The sequence below is a fragment of the Passer domesticus genome, chromosome 32, assembly GCF_036417665.1.
Source record: "Passer domesticus isolate bPasDom1 chromosome 32, bPasDom1.hap1, whole genome shotgun sequence".
Taxonomy (NCBI): domain Eukaryota; kingdom Metazoa; phylum Chordata; class Aves; order Passeriformes; family Passeridae; genus Passer; species Passer domesticus.
Genome location: NC_087505.1, coordinates 2,153,234 through 2,171,765, shown reverse-complemented (window position 1 = coordinate 2,171,765; position 18,532 = coordinate 2,153,234). Strand labels below are relative to the sequence as shown.

Genomic DNA, 18,532 nt, shown 5'->3' with positions numbered 1-18,532 from the left:
CCCATGGCAGGGTCCTGATTTCTCAGGGATGAGCGGCCAAACCAGCCCCCAGCTCCTGCTGCCTGCAGGAGGGAATCAGTCCCACCAGCTGCAGGTAGCTCAGGGGAGCAGGAGTGAGGCTGGATGCAGCCAGGCCCCCGAGGAATCTGAAAGGCACACATATATTCCTGACCCAGATTCAGGCATTCTCTGAAGAAAAGCAGATGCCAACGGTGCAACCAGCTCTGCTGAGCTGTAACAAAACCTCACATCGTGCCAAGCCCGGCAGAGGCTGAGGCAAAGCACGGTGCTGGAGAGCTGGTGTCTGCTGAGCAAGGGTGGCTGAAAGCAAGGATTTAGGGGAAATTATTAAACTGGGGTTGATCTTCTCTTCCCCCGCATTGTGTGTGCCAGTGTGGAGTCAGACAACATCATCACAAGGATGACAGCCCCAACATCAGCACAAGAGCTGGAGGCAGCACCCAAAACAGGAACCCTGGTGCCCTACACCCCAAATCACAGTTTCATCCCACACCACGTGCAGCCAGGGATGCCAGCACATCCAGAGAACATCCAGCACATCCCAGACTGGGGATGTGTTCTGCAGAGAGGGTGACAGCAGGTACAGCCAGTGACCTTCTCTGCACTGCCAGCACGGCCAAAGACAGCCGAGGCTGGAGGGGACACAGGGCAAGGAGGCTGGGCAGGAGCTCCAGGCAAACCCACAGCCCTGCCTGGTGCTCTTCCAGCCAGGGAACCCTCACCCAAGGCAAGGATCCAGTTTCAGGAAGGAAAAGCCTGTGGGACCAGGACAAGCAGGGACCTGCAGCCCCTCACACCACGTGAGGCAGCTGGTCCTCTCTCCTGGAGATGCTAACAGGGACAAATCACTGCAGGGTTTGGAGTTAAACAGGAGGCCTTGGACAGTCCCCTGCCAAAGTGACCTTCAGAGCACCCTGAGAGCAGCAACCAAAGGCTGATGCAGCTGCCAGATTGAGCCTCATGACCTTGAGCAGTGACCTTGATGGTGGCATCCTCGCAGCAGAGGTCACCCACCACCCTGAACCTGACTGTGGTCTCCCAGGTGGCCCAGCAGCTTCCTCAGGGGTGTGCACATCCAGGCTGGGAACCCTGCATGCCCCAGGGGCTCCCCAGTAGGCACACAGCATCCCCTTCCCCAGCGGTACCAAGGGCATGCACAGGGCAGCCCTGTGCCATCTGCAACCTTATCCAGCCTCCAGCCCCATCCATCCTCCATCCCCATCCAGCCTCCATCCCCATCCATCCTCCATCCCCATCCATCCTCCATCCCCATCCACCCTCCATCCCCATCCATCTTCCAGCCCCATCCATTCTCACTCCCAGCCACCTTCATCTCCTTCCACCCTCCATCCCCATTTACCCTCCAGCCCCAACCACTCTCATCATCTCCATCCTTGTCCATCCTCCAGCCCCATCCACCCTCCATCCCCATCCATCCTCCATCCCCACCCACCCTCCATCCCCATCTACCCTCCATCCCCAACCACTCTCATCACCTCCATCCCCATCTATCCTCATTCCCAGCCACTCCATGTCCTTCCACCTTCCATCCCCACCCACCCACCCTCCATCCCCAACCCCTCTCATCCCAATCCACCCTCTGTGCCCAGGGAGGAACATCCAGACCCCCAAAGCCGCTCCCCTTCCCCCATGTTCTCCATCCATCACCAGCTCCAGAGGCAGAGGCTGGGGGTAATTTTTCCCTCTGCACTAAGTAGGGTTTTCTAAGTGATGGGAAGCAAGAGCCCATTATCCAGCTCCAGTGCCCACCCCCACGGCTCCCTGCAGGGCATGAAATAACCACCTGCCAGCTCCCCGGAGCCCCGCGCCGTGGCAATGAGATCTCAGCTTCCCCTGTCACTATTGTCAGAGCAAAATTTAGATACCTGGTAATGAGGAGGTTTAATATGACAGATGAGAGGTTGACTCATTAAAAAAAAAAGAGCGAGAAGGAGAGGGAGCTGAATTTGGGGTCGGATTCTTCACTCGGCAAATCGGGAGGCTGTCGCAGCCCGCCCCGCACTGCTGGGGAGCAGGAGCAGCTCTCCACCCCAAACCAGCCCCACACTGGGGACTTGCACTGCTGCTGAGGCCACAGGGAGGGAAGGGGAGGCATGGAGGGGCTGGACATGGCTGCAGTTGTTGGGGCCACCCTTCTGCTCCCCTCGGAGCTGCCTCCTGCTCTGGGGTGGATCTGAGCCCAGGAGAAGCTGCAGTGTTTCACTCTGAGGCTTTTCTCCCTCAATGAACAGCACAGCAGCACCCCAACATTGCCTCCACCCTCCCTGGCACCCCATTCCTGAGGGTGCACCCATCCCCCAGAGCAGCCCTGCTGCCAGTACCCTCCCCATGGGTCACCATCACCACCGTGGTCACCAAGGACATTGATGATTTGTCACACAACAAGCACTGCCTTCAGCTCCAGCACAGGGCAGGATCTCAGCACTGGGACCCACTGGAGCCCCCAGGGGCAGCTCAGCAGCATCAGGGCAAAGCCCTCCCTGCTGGGAATTTAGGGGCTCTCCATGAAGGGGGTGGATTCCCTCCAGTAGCACAGGGGACAACTCTTCTGCCGGGGGGTTTCACCCAGGGGAAATTCCATCAGACCCAACTGCTGCTCCAGGCCAGCTGTGGGAGTGATGGAAACCCACAACAGCCCCACAGGACACGGCTGAGAGTGCAACTGTGCCAGTGAAACTCTGCCCTTCCCTCCTGGGTCAGTGGGATGGGGACTGGGGAAGTGTCCTCAGCAGCCAGCCTGGCACATCCTACTGCTCCTTGCACAAGGGCACTGTGGCACAAATCATGAAATCCTAGAATGGTTTGGGTTGGAAGGAAACTTAAAGCTCATTCCAACCTCTACCCCATGTTTCTCCAAGCCCTGTCCAACCTGGCCTTGGACACTTCCAGGGATGGGGCAGCCACAGCTGGTCTGGGCACCCTGTGCCAGGGCCTCACCATCCTCACAGGGAAGAATTTCCTCTCAGTATCCCATCTAACCCTGCCTGCTGGCAGTGGGAAGCCATTCCAGGCCCTTGTTCCTCCCCATCCAGGTCCAAAGCCCCTCTCCAGCTCTCTTGAAGCCCCTTTAGGTGCTAGAAGGGGCTCTAAGGTCTCTCTGGAGCCTTCCCAACAGCCCCAGCTCATCTCCATGCCCAGCCCAGACACGTTCAGTGACTCTGTGCCCCATCCCCACCCAGAGCACCCCAGAGCAGCTTTGCAGACCCTCCAGCATGCCAAGCCCAGAGTGGGCTCAGCCTGGGAGCCAGGGCTGCCAGAGGTCCCCTGTGCCACCCCAGAACTCAGCCCACGAGCACAATCCTCCCTCCCAGAGCACGACCTCAGCAGCACCACTCCCAAAGGCTCAGCCCTTCCCTAAGGGCCACCAAGACCTTTCAAAGCCACCTCCCACAATCATTTCTTTGTTGGTTTTGCACCCCCAAGCACTGGTGAGTAGCAGCCCTGATGCCCAAAGTCACGGGGCCGCTGATTTGATTTGATTTGCATGAAGGGACTGCTGACTGCATCCATGCCAAGGCAACCATCCCTTGTGTCGGGTCCCAAGCAGGCAACGTAGAGGAAGATGTTTCTCCTGCATTCTCCATCAGGGTTTAAATGTCTTGAACTCCTGGGGAGGAGGCACCAGGCTCCCCAGGGGCTGCAGGGTCCAGCACTCATCTGGGGTGCAGAGGAGCTGGCGAGGTCAGGAGCTTTTGGGAAGGTGATGGTGGTCACCAGCTGCACTTGAGCAGCAGAAGGATAAAAAGCAGAAGATCTTAATTAGTCACTGGTATGGCAATGCTAATTACTGTGAGGGTGATGCCGTAGCAGAGCTCACTAGAAGGAGACATGGATGGAAAAAATCTGGCCAACACCAACAGGACCAGGCACGACCATGCTCCTGCCTCCACACTCCACCATCACTGCTCCAACCTGCCCGTGGCACTTCCAGCCTGGAAACAAAGCCACGAAGATTGTCACCCTGGCCATCTGCCTCTCTGTGAGGTGGACATGCCCACCCATCTTCACACATTCCCCAAAACCCACTTTGGTCCACAGCCCAGGCTCCTGCTCGGAGCACACTGCTGTACTACAGCTGGAAGCTCACCATCAGACACTGTTATTTCATTTAATAAAAGAAACAAAGGCCCAAATCTAGCATTGAGACACACTGTAAAAGCACATAAAACAGAGATCAAGGCGCTGGGCATGGGAACCTGTCCCTTGGCCCCAAGACCTACAGCTGAGCAGGAGCCACCAAAGCCCACCAGGAGGCACAGACCATGGTCTGGCTGCCACTGAACCCCAACCCAACTCACTCTGAGCAAACAGGAGGAACTGGGACAAGATGCCACATGGCAAAGACGGGTTTAACTTCCTCTTCCCCTGCACTGCCTTGAAAACACGGTGTCTGCAAGCCAGCACATAAATAACATCAGCCACCACCACACTCTGCTATCCAGAGCCCACGCAGGGCACCACTGGAGCATCCCAGCTGCTGCAGCCAAAGCCAGCCTGGGCAGAGACACAAACTCATCCCCAGCATGACTCGGGGCTGCTGGGACCAGGGGATGCCCCCTGTGCCACAAAGGCTTTGCCATCAGCTGGGAGCTGACCCCGCTCCCCAGCTCAGCCCCAGCTTGTACCCACACGCATCCTGAGCCACATGCCAACGAGCCAGAGGGGTGAGAATCCAGCCCCAGCTCATCAGGCAGCTCAAATCCACCAGGACAGCTGGTTCTCAGCTGTTGCTGCTCACTCACAGGACACACATTCTTGTCCTAGGCACACAAATCCTGTCCTCCTGCTGCCCGGCACCGCCCGGGCCACGAGGTCTGCTGACCCCACAGACCTGGAGGATGGTTCCCACTGAGACAGATTCATCCAGAGCCCAGCCTGGCACACATCCTCCAGGAACAGCATCCTGTCCTCAAAAGGGGATTTTTTAAGGCCGAACTCTGTGTTTCAGCAAGGGGGGGTTTAGGTGGTGGGGGGAGGTCCCCAAGCAGCTGAGCCCCTCTCTTCAAAAGCCAGAGGGATGATGATTTTGGCCAGCCCTGGGGATGTGGATGTTGCCCATCCCAGCAAAGCATGGATGATGCTCAGGAGAGCAATGGGAAATGCCAACATTTGGCACTTTCCAGAAGCACTGTGACATCCTGGGTCTGGCACACTCCAAAACCCCGTGCTGGAGAATCACTGACACATGGCCAAGGGCTTGCCATGGCTCCCAGGCACCTCACCAGAGGGATGGCAAAAAAAGCCACTGGGATGCTCCTGCAGCACATAGGAGATGAACCCCGAGGGCAGGTAAGAGCCATTGTGAGTGCAGCAATGTCCTGGATAAACACCAGTCACAATTCCTCTTGGAAAAAGGAAAATATTGGGGAAGAAAATCCAAGACAAGTTTTTTTGCCAATACTCCCCATGCAAAGGTGGGATGGGAAAAAGTAAGGCATGAGTTTGTAGAAAGAAATGAAAATATTTCAATCACAATTTTTGCTGAAGGATGGGGATGTAAAAATGTATCAATAAAGAGTTGCCCAAATGGGTTGTTTGCCCAAAAGAGGAGGAGGAGGAGGAGGAGGAGGAGGAGGAGGAGGAGGAAAAGGCTCTGCAGCTGTTGTTGCTTAGGGCAGTACTGCGGGCAGCCACTCAGTTCCAAAAGCAGAAACCTTGGGACCCTGTAGTGGTTCCTACAACAAAGGAGACCACCCTGTGCCACATTCCCTCCAAGCCCAATAGAGGGGAGAACCCACCTCAGCAATGGGTAAGGGGCAGGGTTTAACCCAAAGCACACCCCAAGTTTATCCTCCATGAGCATCAGTTAGAGCAGCACACGCCTGGGAAGGGAAACTTCTCCCTCCCTCCCTCTTGGGAGGGAAACACTAAAAGCACTTCTGAAAGATCCCCTTCCTACAGGCTCTGCACCTTCATTTTCACCGACATGGATATGAACATTATCAGCATCATTAACCGTTACCCCAAAGCAGCAACAGCACAAAAACCCTGGAAAAATCAAATGGGAACGGATTTTTCTAGGATGAGCCAAGCTCAGCCCTGGTCCCAGCCTCACCACATCCATCCCCACCACATCCACCCCGGCCAGGCTGGCCTCTGGAGCAAAACAAACATTCAGGAAACAGCGAAGGGAGGAGAAGGAACTGGAGAGAGCCCCGGGGTGACACCTGGCCTGACAGCAGCGCCTGGTACCTGCCTCACCTCCGACGCATCCAGCCCTGGCCAAAAGGATCCAGCACCAAGCAGGAAGGTGTTAAAAGTCCCCAGCACCAAGCTCCGAGGAACCACAATAAATAACCTCTGAGTAAACACAGCGGCTGCTCCCCATTCGCCTTCCTGTTTGCTTTCGCAGATCCGGGCTGGGACGTCCACTTCCAGCTGCTGGCCCCATCCCGTCCGGAGCTCCGGGCGGCACTGGCACCCTCCACCCGCACGGGGCACCGTGGGCACAACCCACAAAGGGGTTTATCCCCCGGGACAGGCACTGATCCTGCATCCGAGCCCGTTCCTGCTGCCCCTTCCTTCCTGGTCTGTGTTTGTTTTGATTCCCAGCAGAGGAAATCCCAGCTCGCCCATTCGCCATCAGGGAGCCATGCCCCACTCTGTGCCTCAGTTTCCCCCTCTCTCTAGCACGGGAGGTCCTCATCACTCAGATTCTCCTCGCTCTCCCTCCCTGCCCAACCAGCACTGGAAAAATTAATTTAAAAAAATAAAAAATTAAAAAAAAAAATAAAGCAACGGGTCCTGATTTAAGGGCACTTCTGTGCTTTACCACGAACACAAAGGAGAGGGAAAAACAACAACTCACAGCGAGAATCTGTGTCAGGAGCAACAAGGGGGTCCGGGGCAACCCCCCCTGGCAGAGCAGCGCCGACCGTGGAGGCTGACAATAGATAAGGGTCTAAATTGGGCGCTGGGCTCCGGCCCCGGCTCTGTAAGGCGATCGGGGTGGGGGAGTGCCGAGCTGTTTATTTGGCTCCAAACTCCGCACCGACACTGCAGCGTCACCCGTGTTTAAAATAGGAAGGAACGAAAAGAAGGGGGGGGGGGGGAATAAAAAAATAAATAAAGAAATAAAAAGGGAGAAAAGTGCATGCACGCGTTGAACAATAACAACAAAATAATAATAATTTTTAAAAAAAATCAAGAGAAAAAGAGCCGGGGGAGGGGGGTAATAAAAGGAAACCCAGTTGGGCTGGCGAGGTTTAAAGCGACGCCTGCCTTAAAAAAAGAAGTTGCTAATTTTAACTCTCCAGTGGAAAGAGTGAGAGGTACTTACAGGAGACAGGGTGGCTGCGTCCTTCTCCGCGGCTGCTGCGCGCTGGCGGCCGGGAGGAAGCGCCGGCCGGAGCCGCCATCCCCGAGCGCTGCCCGGCCCCCGAGCCCCCGAGCCCCGATCCCTCTGCAGCTGAAGGGCAGAGGCAGATGCGGAGGCAGGAGGGGGCTGGTGAAGCCTGCGGGGGGAAGGGAGCGGCCGGAGGCGGCCAGAAGCAGCGGCCGGGCTCGCTCCCTCCGGCAGCCCCAGAGCCGGGGCTGGCCCGTGGCGAGCGGGCGCCGCACGGACCCCCGGGGAGGCGTGAGCCAGCTGCTGGGTCAGATGACATTTCTGCGCGGACCAAGCTGGCTTTTCCCCAAGGGAAAAGGGCTTTGAAGACACGTTTTTATCCACCTCCCTCCTCCCGCCAGTGGTAAAATAGCGGATGAGCTCAGAACCCAAAGTGCAGGGCAGTGCCATGACCAGAGAAGGCCACCCGGCTCCACGGGGACTGGAAAGGTGACCTCCAACAGCTCAGCCACATTTCAGCTGCGGCAAACACGGCAGGAACCCGCTGCTTTACCAAATTCAATATTCCACATCCAAAAGGGTCAAGAGTGGGGATTTGGTTTCAGTGTGCCCACTGGCTGGATTTTACAAGCTCTCCCTGGAGATCAGGAGGATCTTGCAAAGAGCAAGGTGCCAGGTGAGGTGGCACACTCACACCTCGAGCACAGTGGGAGCCTGGAACTTGTGAACTCCAGTTGCCAATGAACCTTTAAAAGAACACAGGCAAGGCCTCAGACAGCAGAGGAACAGACCTGGTGACCCAAGGGCTCTTCCCAAGCAGCTGGAAATCAGCCTCAGGATGCAAAATCTCACTGGGAGAGAAGCAAGATGGACACGTGATTTACCGAGCGTGGCTGCAGCACAACGATGTGACCATCCTCAGGACACGAAAGAGTCGATTCAATTAAGGTCACAGGCCCTAGAAGAATCTTCTGTCACAGAAGAAGCTTTGCCTGGTTCACCTCAAACGGGGCTGGCCTCAGACAAAATGCCTATTGATCGCAGGCAGCGATGCTGCACGGCCAGGACGCGAGGACGCGGCTTCGCTGGGATGCAACCGCCCAGTGCCGGCCGTCACACGCTTCCGAGGCTGGGTCGATACTGCTCCTCTAATTGCTCAGCTCCTGTCACTCGCACAGCGAAGGGGACAAGGCTTCAAGCAGTCCCCAGAGACGCTTTTTCCAAATCCTCCTCCCCGAGCGCACCGCTCGCCGAGCTGCTCCTTGGAGCGAGCAGTTCTGCTGTTGCGGCCATCACTGAACTGCTCCTCCTCGCTCAAAACTCTGTGCTGGCACCAGTGGTGGCACGAGGGCTTTGAGGGAGGGCACTGCCAACCCAAAACCCAAGAATTTGTGTGAAACTGGAAAACAAGGAGCTGTTGTCAGTGCTGGCAGAGTTGGGCAGATGAGGGGGAGAAGGCAGTGACCGAGAGATCCTGCCACCGCCCACCTGCATCCGGGCTGGGGCACGGAATGGGCACGGTCCAGGGTCCTGCCCTCCGTGCACACCCCACAGCAGACAGACCTACAGCCCCAACACTCCAGGTAATCACTCACCACACCAAAACACGTGCCCCTGAGGTAGTGTTCATCCCACAGCAGCCCCCAGAACACTCCCGGAGCACTCAGCTCAGCCAAGCCCTCAAACCCTCCTGTGCCCTGGGCACATGGCTGGCACACACCAAGCACCACTGAGACACAGCAGGGCCCTGCTGCTGCACTCCCCTGACCCAGCCTGGGGAGCTGCTCTTGGTTTCTGTTAGCAGATGAAGCCCTTGGTGCTGACCTTGCAGAGGACGCAGTGATGCTGCCCCCATCTCCCATCACCAGGCCTCCAAATAAATTACCTGCCCCCTCTCCAGCACTAAAAGTCATCACAACCCCACAGAAGTGCTCACTAAGCAGTCGTGACAGAGCCCCCTCCGTTCAGGAGCTAGGGGCATATTATTTTTAAAAATCTTTCCTTTTATTGATTTCACTCTCAGGTACAGAAGATGCATTTCATGAAACCATAGAGCCCTCATAAACCAGCCCGCAGTGGTGTCTGTACCACAACCTCACTGCAGACACAGGAGACACAAACATTTACTGTAAGAGCAGTAAACAGGCCAAGAAGGTTGAAAGGGAAGAAAACCTGGACATGAGGCCCTCTCCCAGCAGCACCTTATTTTAGAGGAATGCAAGGAACAAAATAACAGCAGGTTTGGCCACAAGTCTTGCCCACACAGAAGAAAACAGGGCAGGAAAACCTTCATTTGCACTGATACACGGGGCTGTGTTGCAAAACACCCAAAGAGCCCCAAATCAGTGCTGTGGCTACGGCTGGGAGCCATCAGAGCTGTGCCAGCTGGGGAAGTGAAGGGGAAGACGGGCACTGGAGAACAGCAGCAGCACCCACTGCTGGGCACCACCTCCCTGCCCTGCTCTGGGGGCTCTGCTGCCCACCCCACACAGCAGGACCCCCTTTGCAGAGCAGGGGAGGGGTGCACAGTGCAGCAGGGTGCTCCCTGTGCCCTTCCTGCAGCAGACCTCACTGGGTCTGCTCAGCACCACTGTGGGAGCCTGAGACCCTTGAGCTGCACCCTCTGTGGGACCCTCTGCAGCTCCCAGCCTGCAGCAGGGGAGACAGCCAAGCAAACCCACAGGGAAGGCAGGAACCCAGAGTTTGGGATTTCCCCCATACCTGCTACGCAGCCTCCTGCATCTTCTGCTCCTGGCAGGGATGAGCTGCAGCCACCGCTCCTCAATGCAACTGCAAAGACAAAGCAAGCAGCCGTCAGCCTGAGGGGACAGAGGCAAGGACAGGACTCCCCACGTGTCCCATCAGATGGAGGGAACAGCGAGGGGAGCCCAGTATCCCCTGCAGACCCGGCTGATGGGCCAGGGGCTGCAGGGTGCCCTCCTGCACTGCCCTGATCCTCAGCATCACTGGAAGGGCCATGCAGGCTGGGCAGGCACCTGCAGGGATCCAGGGAACCAGGAGCCCCGGGGCTACACAATGTGGAAAGCACCTCGGTGAGACCAGAGGGAAAGAAATTTAAAAGAGTTCAGCAATGAAACAAATCATAAACCAAAAGTTAACATTAACAAGGGATGTGGACCAGGCTGACAGTGTGGCCAGCAGAGAATTACTCAAATTTTAGATGAACTTTGTGTTTTCTGGGAAGATTCTCAGGCATATCCCACAAGAAAAAGCACTGACCAGCTTGCTCAGACACTGTCCCAGGGAATGCATGCAGCACATGTGCCTGGTCTGAGGAGAATCTGCCATGGCCCAGAAGGAAATACAGCTCCTAAACTCATCCCACTCACCACTGGGAGATGGGAGGAGACCCATGGGGCAAAGCCCAGCGGCTTCAGCTGGCCTTGTGCTGGTCATCTACTGGTGGTCACAAGCATCTGGCACTTGTGCAGAGCCCATCACCACAGCACACTGCCGTGAGGGGAACGGCGCCGAACAAAAGGGAAACTGAGGCACAGAGGCCAGCAGCCTCTCTTCAAACGCACCGCGAGCTCCCAAGCTGCAGCCTCACCCCCAGCACCTGCAACAGAGCGAGGAATTGTGCTCAGCTTTCCGGCATCCTCATCCTCCGCTCCAACCACAAAACCAGCCTTCCTCCCCCGGCTGCCTCCCCTCCCACAGCCAGCTCATTTCCTGACATTACCAAATTCCCCCTGAACAAAGCTGGAGCGAGGAGCGCGTGGCTCCGGCCGGGGCTGCCCCTTCCTCTCGCTCGGGAGAGCGCAGGGATCAGCCCTGAACAGCCTCAAACCTCCCAGCACTCGGGCTGGAGTCCTGCAAAGGGACCAGGCACGGGGATCCCCTCACCAGGACAGACAGAGGAGTCTGTCTTCCACAACGGGGAGCAGCAGGGACAAGGATGGGGGTCCAGCTGCTGCCACGCTCGCACCCATTAAGCCCAGACCAACCTGTCACCCTCCCAGGACCACTCCTTTATCCCCCTGAATAAAACAGAGTCCTGCAGAATGACTGACCTCCTGGGGACAGGGACACCCACAGAAGAAGCACCACGCTCCCAGCCAGGACGAGGGAAGTGGTGTTTAATGCAAAGGGTCCCTCAGAGGGCTCCTGAAGCTCCTCTCGGTGTCCCAGCAGCTCCCACTGGTCCAGCACTGCAGAGCTTTGTAATGCTGGTGGCAGAGCCACGTGGGGACTGGGGACCACAGGCTCCTGAACCTCCTCAGTGTCCCAGCAGCTCCCACTGGTCCAGCACTGCAGAGCCTTGCAGAACTGGTGGCAGAGCCACGTGGGGACCGGGGACCACAGGCAAGGCTGAGAGGAGGATGTGGCCGAGGTCTGCGCCCAGGCTGGCTCTGCTTTGGGGGACTGGGGTCAGCTCTACAGCCCACTAGGATGCAGTGGGGGATGTGTGGCCAGGCAAGACCTCAGATGTCTGTGCAGAGTTGTTTCCTCTCAGTGGGAGATGCTGCTAGACACACCAGGAATGCCCAGGATGCCCACGGTGCCACGGGACAGCCACACAGTCACCACTCACAGATTCTTGCACTGACAGAACTGCCCATGACTGGTGGTGGGCAGCAGCCACATCCCTGGCTCCCACAGCCCACCAGGCCATCAGGACAGTGACTTCTGGACAATAGCTGACCCCACAGAGCCCCTGGCTGTGCCACAGTCCCCAGATGGTGACAACTAACAGCAGTGCCTTGCCAACCCAATCTGGCAGATGAGCTGCCCTTGTCAGACCAAGGTGGGGAACTCCAGGGGGACCAGGGTTGGTTTGGGGGTCTTCAGCCTGCAGGCAGTTCTGACATTACAGGGTTGCAGCCCAGTGTCACCTGAGACAGGGATGAACAGCACACGTGGGGTGACAGTCCTGGGACCCTGACCCTCTCCAGCCCAGCAGCCCCAGGGCTGCTTCACACCCTGCCCAAGCTGCAGAATCCGCTGCCCTTTGGACCTGGTGGGACTTCCAGCACCAGCAAACCCCAGTGAACCCCCAAGCCCCCATTTTGCAACATTTTGAGCTGGTACAAAGGAGCAAAGCCCCCACTCACTGGCACTGCCAGCTCCCTTGCCTGTCCATGCTCGTCCTTTGCCCCGCCAAGCGAGTGTCCTGGCACTGCTCCCAGAACCTCTGGAGGATTTCCAAAGGTGACCAATCGACCTGCACAGTGAGAACGGGCCCTGCTGAGTGGGCTGGGGCTGGGTCAGGCCACTGGCCACTCCCAGGGCTCCTGGGCAGGTCCCAGCTCTCACCCCACCACACACGTGCCTTCGAAACCTTCTCGTTGTAAACAGAGAAATGCTGCCCAGGGAAGGGGGAAAGGAACGTGCTTTCAAAATGTTATTTATGAGCTGAGGGGAAAAACACATAGGAAAGGGATGGAGGTGGCAAAGGCAAGTGAATTCCCCTTTCTGAGTGAAAAAGGGGTAAAGACAAGACAATCTTTATGTCCAGCTTTGGGGCAAAAATGCTGAGCAGGTGCTAACACTGTTCTTATTTGAAAACCAAAGCTTTGGCTTCACCAGCAACCAACCAAAATTCCTGAGGGTGGGAGAACTAGGGGAACCTCTTGGGATCCCCATTTTTAACTGTTGCAGTTAGGCTGGCACAACCTGCCATGCAAAGGCAGCAGGGAGCTGCTCCAACCTGCCCCTAAGGATCCTGGAGGATGTGAAGGAATGGCTTTTGGTGACTTCCTTGGATATCTGCTCAGCTGATGCTCAACAGCTCCTGTGCCACAGCCAGTCTTTGCTTACACCCTCAAACACATATATAACTCCCCAAAATATATATATATATTCCCATATACATAGCCCTCTCAAAACACACATATTCCCATATATGCAACCCACCTATATATATATTCCCATACATGTAACCCACCAAACAGATATATAAATATATATATAAATATATTCCCACATGTACAGATAAACCTGCAAATATTTATTCCCATGTCTATAAACCCCAAATACATACAACCCTGCCTACATCATATATACATAAAACAGCCCCAAATAAATAACCCATGGCCACTGCCATGGGGACTTCCAAGCACACAGCTGGAAAGGCCAGGGGAGATGGATGGGCAGAATAAGCAGTTTTGGGGCTGGAGGGGCCAAGAGGGAGGCGCAGATTGCGGAGGGGAAGAGCCCTGACCGCAATCTCTCCTTCCCCTTTTTTCATGTTTCCTCTAGCAACGGGCTCGGGGCTGCAAACACTTGGATGTCAAACCCAAACTTCCTCACCTCGGGCTCCCAACCCAGCCCGCTGCTCCTCTGCCAGGTGCTCAGGGACTGCCACCCCAAACTAGGGAGACCCCAGACCCCATTTCCCAGAGCTGTGCCATGTCAGTCTCAGGGAGTGCCAACAACAGCAAGGAGCAGACAAAATAAAATAAAAAAAAAAAAGAAAGAAAAAGAAAGAAAGAAAGAAAGAAAGAAAGAAAGAAAGAAAGAAAGAAAGAAAGAAAGAAAGAAAGAAAGAAAGAAAGAAAGAAAGAAAGAAAGAAAGAAAGAAAGAAAGAAAGAAAGAAAGAAAGAAAGAAAGAAAGAGAAAAAAGGAAAAAAAAGTACTTTCTCCATTTTCTCCATTTCCCCAGTCCACGAAACTAAAGCATCTCAGCCATGGCCCAGGCTCCAGTTTGCACCAGCCACTGGGAATATCCCCAAGGTTTAATTAGACCTGTTCAGCCTTTTCCAGCTGGGTTTCCTCTGGCTTAACACCAAGAGGTGGGAAGGAACAAACTGGGAGGGATGTCACTCCAAGCAGGAGCACCAGGCAGGACAGGCTGGCAGTTAAACACAGTGAGGAGCTCCCAACCATCCAGTGGTGCCAGCGTCCCAGCAGCACAACACCAGGGCTGTGCAAAGGGGGACAGGAGGAGAAAATCCATCTCCAGAGGCACGGGAGGCTCAGCTGCCCAGCAGGACAGCGCAGAGGTGAGCAGTGACCAGGAAGGATGGCACAAGCCAGCTGTGCCAGGGGCACGTGCAGAGCGTGACCACTGAGCTCCTCCAAACCCCGCAGAGGGGTGGCATGAAGGCACCCCAGATCAAGGCAGGGTAGGAACTTTGGGGTCTCACACCCCTGCTCCACCAGGGCACCCTGCATGGCACCAAATGCAGCCCTGGGTTCGGGCAGGGCTCTCCAGGAGCAGCCCTGTGGCACAGCTGTCTCTGCAAGTGCTGGCAGTTAAACACAGCGAGAAGCCCCAATTCCAAACCATGCAGTGGTGCCAGCGTCCCAGCAGCACAGCACCAGGGCTGTGCAAAGGGGGACAGGAGGAGAAAATCCATCTCCAGAGGCACGGGAGGCTCAGCTGCCCAGCACGACAGCACACCAGGAAGGATGGCACAAGCCAGCTGTGCCAGGGGCACGTGCAGAGCGTGACCACTGAGCTCCTCCAAACCCCGCAGAGGGGTGGCATGAAGGCACCCCAGATCAAGGCAGGGTAGGAACTTTGGGGTCTCACACCCCTGCTCCACCAGGTCACCCTTCATGGCACCAAATGCAGCCCTGGGTTCGGGCAGGGCTCTCCAGGAGCAGCCCTGTGGCACAGCTGTCGCTGCAAGTGTTGCAACAGCGGCTGCTGGCCCTGCAAGGACCACGGGGACATGAGGGGGCGTCGGGGGGGGGTTGGCACAAGTGCAACCGTTGGAGCCACCGAGTTTCACTCTCGCTGGCTGAGTTCCCCTTGGGCAGCAGAGATGCAGAAGTGAAACCTGCAGCTGTATGGCCGTGGGGGCGGCCCGAGGGCTGGGGAGGGGAGCAGCACCCAGAGCAGAGCCACGCACCACCACACCAGTGGCCAAAGGCTGCCGGGGGACCAGGGCAAGCAGAAGGAGATCAGAGGCAGGCAGGGGTTTCCTCTGGTTCACAGAGCCCATCTTGCTCCTGCCCTCTCTGCACAGCTGGGCCACCCAGCTCCTCGCAGCTGGCACATCTGGTGGGAGCAGAAATACCCCTGGGCGTGCAGGTACCCACAGCTGGGCAGGCTCCACGAGCCCGTCCAGGGGCTGACACTGCTGAAGGACAGTGCAATCCCAGTCCACTGGGCAAGGGCTGGTCAGCAGGACCATGACTACCTGCATGGAGTGGTCCCAGCACCAGCAGCACCTCATAATGCAGGGAAACTGAGGCACAGAGAGGTGAAGTGAACCACAGAGCTGGACAAATCCCAAATCCCAATTTCCTCCCCCTGTGCAAGCCACTCACCTCCTTCCTTGTCCCAACCTGCTGACACAGCAGCACAAGGAAGACCCTAAAACTGACCCCAGAACTCCCAAGGACATCGTGGGGGCTCCTGTAAGAGCACAGGGATACCAAGATGTGGGTGCCCCGTACCCCAAGCACCCAGTGCTTGCCCTCACCCTGGTGACAGTGACAATACTTCAGGCCACATTGCCACCTGCTGGCACCAGCCCTGGGGGCTGACAGCGCTGGCACCTTCCTTGATGGGGACAGCAAGTGGCTCTGGGTACAACACTGCCATATCCAACTGCAGCAGCCACTCCTCACTCTCCTGAACTCCTTTTGTCGAACTTCATGGCAACCTGGGACAGTGCATGTGGAACCCAGACCCAGGCTAGAGGTGCCCAGAGGGGCTGTGGGTGCCCCCACCCTGCTCACACACCCCATACTCCCTGGAGCACCAGTGAAAGTGCTGCTCCAGGAGACTTCACAGCAGCAGGGAGAGCTGCTCCAGATCTGCACTTCCAGCTCCTGCTGCCATTCCCAAGGCAGAGGTAAAGCAGAGATGGCACCATCAACTGTTTTGCCCCCCAGACTCCCTGCAAACCCTCCTGATGCCCCAACAACCTCTCCTGTCCACTGCTGCCTCTCCCCAGTGGCCACAGATCCAATTCCCACCTCTCAGGCCATTCTCTCCCTCCTGTCCCACGGGGGGACATATCCTCTGTCACAGCTCATCCAGCCACGCACGTCTCCCATCCACACAAACCCCACACGAGGCACGGGGGAGTGGAAATGCCACCTGCACACACGCTGACATAGCCCAGCAATTCATCCCTGACACTCCACGGTCACTGACTGACACAGCCCCACCATGGCTTACACAACCAGAGCTGCAGGAAAACCTTCGAGAGCCACTGTCCCCAGAGGGCAGCAGGTGTGGGAGGCCCTGGCAGGGGCACGAGGAGCAGGGGGGTGATGTTGGAAGGGACCCCAGCCACAATCTCATCCCAGCACCCCTGTGCATCCATCAGCACCTCATCACAGGCAGGGCTCATGTGATGCCCAGCACGGGCAAAGCACACGGAGCCCTGGCAAGCAGGTGCCAGCTCCTCTCACCTCGTGCTTTGGGAAGGATCCTGCACGGGGCAGGTCTCCAAGGACCCCACGGGAGCTGCCCCAGGCAGACACAGCACTTCTCCCTCCCAGAACATGAGAACCTGGCTCTGGTGTCTCCACCCTCGCTGGCGTGGAGGCCAGCTCAGCCCCAGCTTGGCTCTGCCAGCCAGGTCCAAACTCCAGGGCCACGGGGTGAGGTGTGGCCCGGCAGCGTGTGCTGAGCCAGGCGGGGGAGACAGTCACCATCACCAGGAGCAAAGCCCAGGCCATGATGGCCTTGCTCTGCCATCACCTGAGCCAGGAAGCACCAACCCTGGGCACCTTCTTCATTGCCACAGCCTTGGCAGGTGGCTCAGGGCAGCCCCGGTCACCTGGCCTGGCCTCTCCCCATGGAAACCAAACAAACATGATCACCCGTGTCCAAAACATGATCACCCGTATCCAAAACATGATCACCTGGGTCCAAAACATGATCACCCATGTCCAAAACATGATCATCTGGGTCCAAAACATGATCACTCGTGTCCAAAACATGATCACCCGTGTCCAAAACATGATCACCTGTGTCCAAAACATGATCACCCATGTCCAAAACATGATCACCCGTGTCCAAAACATGATCACCCAGGTCCAAAACATGATCACCCGTGTCCAAAACATGATCACCCAGGTCCAAAACATGATCACCCGTGTCCAAAACATGATCACCCATGTCCAAAACATGATCATCTGGGTCCAAAACATGATCACCTATGTCCAAAACATGATCACCCAGGTCCAAAACATGATCACCCAGGTCCAAAACATGATCACCTGTGTCCAAAACATGATCACCCATGTCCAAAACATGATCACCTGGGTCCAAAACATGACCACCCGTGTCCAAAACATGATCACCCAGGTCCAAAACATGATCACTCGTGTCCAAAACAAGATCACCCATGTCCAAAACAAGATCACCCATGTCCAAAATCTATGTCCAGAACTTCCAGCCCACCCACCTCCCCACTCTGACAGAGGGTAGCAGATCCTAAGACACCTCTCAGCTGCAACTGGGTGACATGCTGGGCTGGCAGAGGGCTTCACCAGCCTGGGCTGCCACATGATCCCCCAAAATCCCTTCCACCAGCACTGCAAAGGCAGAAGGAGGAGGTGGGCATGTGAGGTAGGGGGACCAGCTGCTGTCCCCCATCCCAACGCAGCCCTGCAGCCTTGCTGGAAGCTGAGAGCTTTTTTTAAACCTGTTTGTAAGGGCAACTTACAGACTAAAGAGAGAGGAGAGGGGCTGCTGTCAAACACCAGCACTGGGAGGCTCACACTTCACTCTGGGCAGTGCTGCAGCCCCTCTGGTGTGTCCAGAGAGGAGCCAGCCATGCTGCACCCTTCAACAGCCCCTCCTGCAGCCAGCCCTGGGCAGCAGCACCATCAGAGAAACCCCTGCGAGCAGCTGGAAAATCACCTGGCACAGGCATGATCTGAGCCAGAGCCAGGGCTGCTCGGCCTTGGGAAGCAAAAAGGGTGTTCACCCCCCAGGCTGTGCAAACCCTGACCCCTCACACACACACTGGAGTCCCGTGGCTGAGCAGGGCTCCTGGCTGGCTGCAAAGGAAGCTGCATCCACCAAAGCAGGTGGCACATCCTGATGGAGCAAGGCTTTGCCACCCAGCTGCCCCAGGGAAAAACCCTGAGCCAGGGAAAAAATCATCCTTGGGGTCACCCAAATGTCCCAGGTCAAGCCCCAGCTCCCTTCACATCCTTGGCAAATCTCTGTGGGGAGGGTACCTACTCCCCAAACTTCAGATCCACTATTTTAAAAAAAATTTAAAACACACAAAAAACGCCCCAAAACAACAAAAAAAAAGGTTTAA

General features: G+C 56.6%; 1 protein-coding gene across 24 annotated transcripts in view; it reads right to left on the bottom strand.

Annotated features, from left to right (window-relative positions):
• MEF2D (myocyte enhancer factor 2D) overlaps positions 1-18,532 on the bottom strand; it is an 89,299-nt gene that overhangs the window by 53,458 nt on the left and 17,309 nt on the right. For 19 of the 24 annotated variants that reach the window (XM_064401714.1, XM_064401732.1, XM_064401731.1 and 16 more), the window contains exon 2: positions 10,049-10,117. The exons of 2 other annotated variants lie outside the window; for them this stretch is intronic. The gene's annotated coding sequence lies outside the window, so the exon portion shown is untranslated. Of the gene's footprint in view, positions 1-6,850; positions 6,974-7,321; positions 7,443-10,048; positions 10,118-10,677; positions 10,908-18,532 lie in introns of those variants that run through there. 3 more of the 24 variants (XM_064401715.1, XM_064401725.1, XM_064401724.1) reach the window with 3 other exon arrangements.